Source organism: Lactuca virosa, chromosome 8, assembly GCF_052849685.1.
Source record: "Lactuca virosa cultivar CGN04683 chromosome 8, Lactuca_virosa_CGN04683_v6, whole genome shotgun sequence".
Lineage (NCBI taxonomy): Eukaryota > Viridiplantae > Streptophyta > Magnoliopsida > Asterales > Asteraceae > Lactuca > Lactuca virosa.
Window position 1 is genome coordinate 225,299,499 of NC_136433.1, and position 8,566 is coordinate 225,308,064.

General features: G+C 31.7%; 1 long non-coding RNA gene across 5 annotated transcripts; it reads left to right on the forward strand.

The window, feature by feature from the left end:
- The first annotated feature begins 1,167 nt into the window (after positions 1-1,167).
- LOC145134681 (uncharacterized) lies at positions 1,168-3,272 on the forward strand. Of its 5 annotated transcripts, none has more exons than XR_013719270.1 (4): positions 1,168-1,990; positions 2,076-2,678; positions 2,786-2,888; positions 3,098-3,272. It is a non-coding gene; the product is annotated as an uncharacterized LOC145134681 (long non-coding RNA). The 5 variants fall into 5 exon arrangements; XR_013719269.1 differs by having other exon boundaries at positions 2,786-2,884; XR_013719268.1 differs by having other exon boundaries at positions 1,168-1,743; positions 1,920-1,990; positions 2,786-3,272.
- Positions 3,273-8,566: the final 5,294 nt, after the last annotated feature.

Genomic DNA, 8,566 nt, shown 5'->3' on the forward strand with positions numbered 1-8,566 from the left:
TTTAAAGCGACGTTGGCTTCCTACATGTTGCATACACATACTAGGATAAGTACCTTGAGTGGTCAAGTCCTTGGGATCCTTTGAGTGTTGACTTGTTGTGAGTAGATTTCTAGATAATCCCCATGTGCATAAGTAGAGGTTCTCAACCCCTTTAATGGGCTAGGGGTAGTGGCTCCCTTTTTTTTAGGAACGGATTACCATCAAATTATACTATTGAGACATTGGGGAGATTAACGATTGAGATTGACACTAGTTTGGGCTAGTTGCATGCATTGTATTTTATTATATGTTATAGGCTTTACCCTTTATTGAAAATTATGAGACTTTATGTCTTGAGGAAACATAACTACTTGTAGTCAATATTTTGGTCATATAAGACCCTTTATTTGATTTGGGTTATCAAAACTATGTGATTTCTACTTGCTCTAAACAACTTTAGGTTGTTTTTTTGGAGGTTTGATTCGAGTAAGATGGATTGCCATCATTTCCTCTAAATGAATCAACCTCATGTAACTCACTAAGAATATTGCCTAACTTATTTTGATGTGTGCTTAGGTTGAAGTAATAGAGGGACTATAGGTGCGGAATATTTAGAAGACCTCGTTGTGTAGGAAAACTTAATCATGATTTTGATACCTAATGACAACTTGCATTTTGAAACAATTAACTTGAATACTTTTTGGGGACCGTTTATTTTCATAAAACTTTATTTAACTCTGAAACTTTTTGTTTGAAAGATTTTAAACTTGTTTTTAAATATCATTTTAAACTCACACACGCGAGGGATGTTAAATAAAGTGACTGCTTAAAATTAAGATATTTTACTTTAATTATACAAGTGAATATTTTAACACGGTGATGGGTCTAATATGATGTTGGAAGCATATTAATACCAAATTTGATAGAGACTTATAATTTATACAACTATTTCTAATTTTGGAAACTTTAATGGACCAATTTGGCAAAATGGAATAAGGTGGTAAGATAAAGATGGTTTGAAATATAATTATTTATATATATATATATATATATATATATATATATATATATATATATATATATATATATTAATACTTTGTTACCTTAGTAACAGTACCTAACCAGGGTACTGTTCCATAGGGTTATTTAACTCCACCTTAGTTAATCCTCCACCGCCTCTAATACTTCTCCATTATTTTTAATCGTTCACTTCCACCGCCTCTCCCTTCTTCCGTTTCCCTCTAGCTCTACCGCCTTCCCCGCTGCTCACCTTCTCCGTTTCCCTCCACCGCTTACTTCCCAGCTACGGATGTCTCCACATTCTGTCAAACTTCGCTTCAGTCGCTGGTGGATTGTACTTTTAGGGTTGACACCACGCATCAACATCCAGTAATAATCAGAGAAGAAATCGATGGTGATTTCTGCAATCCGTCGCCCTTTACAGTTTCTCTTCGGCGAATAGAAGGGACCGATGTTCCATTTTTCAGTCTGATTTCGATTTTTCCCTTGCCCTAGGACATTAACAATTGTTTCAGCTCTTTGGGATAAGACGACGAAGATCTGGAAAATCATTTCAGCTGGAAATTCGTTGATGTGTATAAGCCTTTCTTTAAACCCTAGAAGAGAATCTTCGTTTGCCTAGCTTGCCGCCAGATTCCGATATTGTACAAATTTGCTGACCTGGGAAAGCTCTTTGGAAACCCTCGACGTATTTGGTTGCCCTCTTGCTGTACAGATATGTCGAAATTCACGAGGGATCAACCGGTAAATCACACCAACCTCATTGCATCATGTTTTGGTTTTGATTTTTTTCAATTCTCAATTTCAAGAGTATCGTTAGTATTTGGATTTAGATTGAAAGTTTTTAACTTAATTGGTTGTTTCTATTTTTAATTTGACATTTGTTTGTTTCACGGATTATTTTGGCCAATATGGAAAAGTCACAAAGGTTTACCTCTCTTCGAACAGTTGACGGGACTTTGCAGTAGTTTACCAACAACACTTGCTGTGTGTAAGTTTACAAGTATGCATATTGAGTTGCTTTTATGTCTGATTTTACTCCTAAAAATCATGATTTTCTTCTTTTATGTTCCCAGATATAGCACTTAATCAAAAGAAGGGGAAATAGTAACATGTATTCAATCTGTTCATGGTCATGTATGAGATGGTAGCTTTCTAACATTAGCGAATTCCCTTAGTACCCTCTATCACTTTTCCTTTATAATCTTGAATCTTTATTACGGCTTCACAATCCCAAATTACAAGGTGCATGTACTCTTCCTTTTGATGAGGCTAAATTATAGCAAGGGTAAAGTGGTCCACAATTAAAGCAATAGTTACCCAAACCAACATTCTTAAATTGAACTTCACTTTGGTTATAGGTTATTTTTCAGTTCAATGGATAGAGACATGTAGTCTGACCCAGATGAAGCATTAGCACTAAAACAAAATTACATCATTTAATATCCTTATTACTTCTACTTGCTGATTCTTCCATTTAGAAAAATCAAAATTAGTAAAAAGTCCAGTTTCCCTAGAAACTCATAACTATAGCTCCAAATGACAGAATAAAGAAGTTGGAGCAAGGTAAAAGAAGATTAGCTAAACCAGTGAATTATGTTGGAGTTGCAACTGTAGAGTATTTGTACAGTATGGAAATTGGGGATTATTACTTTTTGGAGCTCAATCCATGTTTACAGGTGAAAATATTTAATTCTTAAATAGTGAATAAATGTTTACATCCAAGAGTTATCAAAGATTTAATGATATGCATATACCCTTTTGGGGAATTTCTACATTTTTTTAGGTTGACCATCCTGTTACCGAGTGGATAGCAGAAATTTATCTACGTGTTGCACAAGTTGCAGTTGCTTGAATTCAACACAGTTATATTTGGTTGTTTTTTGTGAGTAGGTTTCCAACTATTTCTTTCCATTTTGTAGTAAATCAAATTATAAATCTAAAGAGGTAAATATGTCATGGTTTTCCTTGACAAGAAATGGAATGGACCGTTCATATTTTGTTTTTCCTTTCGAAACCGGTCGAAGGAATTGGATCACTAATTATGTTAGATGGTTAAATTACCCTTTATTGATTTTTTTTTCTCTGACTTCTGCAGGGTTTAGAACATGAAGTATATTTACCATAGTTGTTTGATATGTAAGAAAAGTAATGACACTACAATTTGTTAAAGCACAGTCTTTTGGATAGCATTGGTAACATTGATTATATGTACAAAAAAAAAAGTAAATTGCTATTTATAATACACAAATAAATAAAAGTAGTTTGGTATTTATTGCAGAGTGACAAATTTACTCAATGTACCCTTGTGGGATTTCAGATTTTTCCTATTCCTTCTATCAGATTGATTTCCACTTAGTTCTTTGGGTTTAGTTGTACCGAATACATATCCGGGATCCTTCACTAGTTAGTATGAAATTATAAACATGTTATAACATAAAACTTATTGAATTACCACCATAAAACTTAATAAAATCACATGTTGGCAAAGTAGAATGCTAAATGAGAAAAAGTGTCGAAACGAAAATTTGTCTAAAAGGTTCTATTAAGCTTTGTAATGTCTAAAGCACTATTGTTGCATGTATGGGAGATATTACATGGAGTTAAGAACAAGTATGTAAGGAATTTTTAAGTTGTCAAAATGGGACAAAAATGATTTTTTTTTTTTTTTTTAGCAAAAACTAGTATGGTTAACCATTGGAACAAAGTTATAATGATATTAAAATGACTAGATAACTGTAGTCATCGATAATCATGAACTTAAAGAATTTTCTAAATTTAAAGTATTTTGATAAAAATAAAGTAAGCTCTCATTTATGCAACATGAGACCTAAATGGTATATGGTACTTAAAAACTTTGATGATGTAACTAGTGTAGTATTATAATGAAGCCAAACTATGTCAAAGAAACATAGATAAAGTATAATGTCAAATATAGAAAGTTAGCATAAAATGGTGAATAAAGCTTTATGAAAGGAATGTTTAGGTACGAACCAAAATCTAGATAGCAAAGGGAAGTGTATTAGAGACTAGATGCAACCTAGTCTCCCCAAGTGAGTACATGTGTATTTCTCGCGTACTGGGGTACATGGCATAATCAAATGTTTTATGTGTTATAAAATTTATGTAATGAATTAAGCTTGATTCTCAAACATGCTAAGTGTTTTGAATATAATTTTTTTTAATGTAATTATTTTGATTATGAATTGATTCTAAAGATAGCATGCTAATTGACTTAATTTTTACGAGTCTAATTTTATTTTTCCATGATTTTGTTACAGTTAAAGAATGACTTTTCATGAGTATGCAATCATGTACATATCATGGCATATTATGTGTGATTGACATGGATAAAATAAAACTGGTTTTCATGAATATATCAAGTAGGGATATCCCAATTTTGTTTGTTTGGTCTAGTGTCCCGCAGGGGGGGGGGGGGGATTAATAAAAAGATTAAGATAGGATTATACCTGAATGATGTGTCGGGATGGATTGACGATGGATTGTTTGGATTATATGAATGATTATATGAATATATTTGGATAGGGCTCTGCTATTCAGAAATAGAACAACTATTTCAACAGAGGAAGAACTTTGAGATCAACTCAAGTCTTAAACACTCAAACTTAGCTTGTTTATTCCATATGGGCAAAGGCCCTATTTATAGGCTCAAAGGAGCCGAGTACAATAATAGAACTGCAATCGGTTGATTGCAATATGACAAACCTATTTACATTAATGCCCCTTAGAGTATTGAAGGTCTTACATACTTTATTTTACTATGCTACCGACACTTTGCATACAATAATTATAAAAGACAAAACCATAAATAATTACAAATTCCTTTCCATATGGAAAGGCCACATGTCTTCAATAATGTGTCTTCTTTAATAATGGCTTCTTATGTCATTGCTTACGTCATTCCTCCCGCCTCCGAAAAGACATGTTTTTGAATAATGTTTGCTTGTGTCATGGCTGACGTTAATCTTCCATGAATGGTGTTTCTTCTGTGTTTTCTGAACAGTGACTGCAATTGTGTCTTGGAGCATGCATAATATGTTTGCAAAGTTGTTTCTTGATATCATCGGGTAATTCAGCCAGTTGATGAGAAAAATTTTCGAAAGGTTGTTCGAATGTTTCAATTGCTTTCATTGCTTCCAGAGTGATTTCATTGTCTGTTAAAGAGTAGATAATGAAAGTTTTACTAGCATAATTTACTCTGATTCTTGACCTTTGGTCTTTACCGTTGCCAATGCGTGATGATGCTAAATAAACACCGGCAAGTGCAAAGATTAGATGTTCTTGTGTTGGGGATTCATGGGGTAGATCATCTTTTGTTGGTTTTGAGCCGTTGCTTATTCCCATGTTTGCAAAAGTAATACTTGGGACAATTAGTTGAGATTCTTCATCAAAAATTGGGTAGCTAGAATGCATTTTGATGAATAATCCTCTTTCTTGTTTTGCAAAGCGTATTTTATAATTTCTGATGATAGTTTGCACAGCAGAAGGGAATTCGCTGATGCAGTGTAGATTGGTGCCTTCTAGATAGATGGTGTCGATGAACCCATGAATAAAATAATCCCATAAAGTCATAGGATCTGATAAGTCGGCTAAGAAAACTGCTTTAGGACCTGGTCGTCTGGCTACTAGGTAAAAGCCCATCAGAGAATGGACTTCGGTGTATGAGATTAGGCTGTCCCATAATTCGGCAAATTTTTTGGCAGATGGTTTTTTCATGGCTTCTTTTTCTTTGGTTGATAGAATGGATTCAAGGGCAATTTTTGCATTTAATTGGTTAAGGGATCTTGGGATGGATACAGGTTTTTGTGGTGTGAAGCTGGTCATAGGTTTTTGTGGTGTTAGGAGAACTGTTTTTGAACATTCTACGTTATCTTTTATTACTGCTTTGTATGCTTCGTTGTATGCGGCTTCTGCTTCATTTTTCGTTTTGTAGCTTTTGTGAATGATATTTTTTTCAAGAATATATGAACTGGCGATTCCCCAATTGTCATATACTCCTTTGTTTTCTCCGTTGAAAATCACGTACCATTTCTTTATATTTTTATGATCTGCTTGAAGTGGTGGATATTCTTCTGGATTTATAGGTTGTTTTTCTGTCTTGAGCATTGTTTGTGGCTGACTATCATCGGATGAAATTTTTTGAATGTCTTCTTTTGGTTGCTTCGTTGTTGAACTGCTAGCTGCTTCTTCTTTAGGTACTGATTGAGATGATAGGATTTGTATTGTTTGTCGTAGTTGTTCTTTTTCTCGTCTGACTGCTTCGAGTTGTCTGACTAATGATGCTTCTTGATCTTCTTTCTGTTTGAACTGGTGTTTGATTTGTTTCATGATTGCTTCCATTTCGATATATTTGTGGACTGAATGTTTGCGTTTCTTGAGTACCTGAATAATTGCTTAAATTTGTTTGTTTCAAATGATGATATGAAAATTTTCATATCAATGTATGCTTTTGGTGATATATTCATATCACTGTATGCTTTTGGTGATATATTCATATCACTGTATGCTTTTGGTGATATATTCATATCACTGTATACTTTATCATTGTTTACTTCAGATGGTACTTTCATACCATTGTATACTTTAGCAATGTGTATTCCAGATAGGTTAGATATGAGGTTTCCCTCAAATTCTAATTCTAATAATACTTTTTCCATAGGATTATGTACCTGCATCTGAATCAGAATCAGTTGTATATGCATAAATATCTATATCTGAATTTATATCTGAATCTTCTATGGGTTCGTATCCAAGGTCGTATGCAATTTTTAATATATTTGTTTCTTTTTCTTTTTAGTCTTTTTCGGGCATTCATAAGTTTTGTGTCCTTCTTCTTGACATATCCAACATTTACAGTCTTTTTTATTCGATGGGCAATAATTTGTTTTGGATTGATATTTTTGTTTATATTGTTTTCTATTACGGAAATATTTTCTTTCCCCTTGTTTATAATATTCTTTGTATTTAGGTTTATATGTTTGTTTTTTCCAAATTTTCTTTTTTACTTTGTTGTTTTTCTTTACAACCATATTGATTTACTTTGTTAGAAAGGATGTCACAACATAAATCAATTTTTGCATCTTGTGCTGTTTTTTGTTCTAAACATTTTTTCTGCATCCATGCTTTTAATATGCTTATTCGTACTCCTAAGGTGTCTGCAACTTTATTTTGTTGTAATGCTTCTTGGAAATCTTTTATTACATTTTGGCTTACTAATGATGGTAGTTTTTGATAGAACATATCTAACGCTGCCTTTTTTCTAGTGGGATCTAAATTATAATAATGTTCGGAATATTCGCATATAAATGGTTCTAGATAACACATATTACAAATTCGTAAATTAGTTAAATGCCATAATGATTCTAATTGAAAAGCTTTTTTTGATATTTTATCTTCAATTTGTTTTCCTATGAATTCCTGAATAAGACGGCTTAATACATTTTTAAATGTTTCCATAGCATCAGTGGTGGCTATCATCATTGTTTCGGTTTCATCAAGAGATGAAAGGAAACGATATGCGTTACCTTGTGTTTTATGAATGATATAATTAAGAAAATGTTTTGGGTGTAAATTTCTTAATTCTTCGGTTAACTGAATTTGTACTCCCATTTTATTACTCCATTCTTGAATTTTTGCTTCAGGATTTTGGTCACAATCAATAAAAAGAATATCTGAATTTGTTGGAAATGTAAATAACTTAGGTATGTATTGAGGAGGTATTTTTTCCCATTTGTTTTGTTTATTTTTAACCATTCCTTGTCTATATAAAAAAATTTCTTCTAATGAAGGTGGTCCATAAATATATTGACTTTGATAATCATCTTCAACATATGATTGTTTTCGTTTTAATCCAAAATTGTTTTGTGAATCTCTATATGGATTTGAATAAGGGTTTTCATCATCTGAAGAAAAATCATATATTACTTCTGCGTCATTATCATCTGAATTATTTTCTATTTCTATATTATTTTCTTGAGTTTCAGATGAAATTTCTAGTGCTGCAAATAATTTAGTTAGTGTTTCTACTTTTTCTTGTAAAGTTTCCATATATAAAATTTTTAGTTTCTTTTTTCTAGTGAAGTAGTTGTTTTTTCTATCATATTTAACAAATTAATTTTGTTATTTTATCTTCAAGGTTTTTTATTTGTTCTTGTTTCCAATTTATACTATTATTTATTATATGTATTGCTTCAATATTAGATATACAATTTATCATTGATATGTCAGAATCTATTTTTAAGTCTAAAAGAAATTTTTTAGATTGTTTCAATATTTTACAAAAAAATTTTAATTCTTGTTTATTTGTATCTAGGCTTGAAAAAACTCATGATTATAATTTTATAATAATAATAGTTTAGTTTCGTTTTAGATTTAAAGTTACGATTAAAATTTATTTAATAGTAGTGGTAATTATAATAATGTTTAAAAGACATACGTTTTAAAATACAAATAGTTTTGTTTTTAGACGACGTATTTGCTTATAACGGATTTTAATACTAGTTCTTATGAAATATCTAACATCATGAATATGGTTATTGTTTAAAAT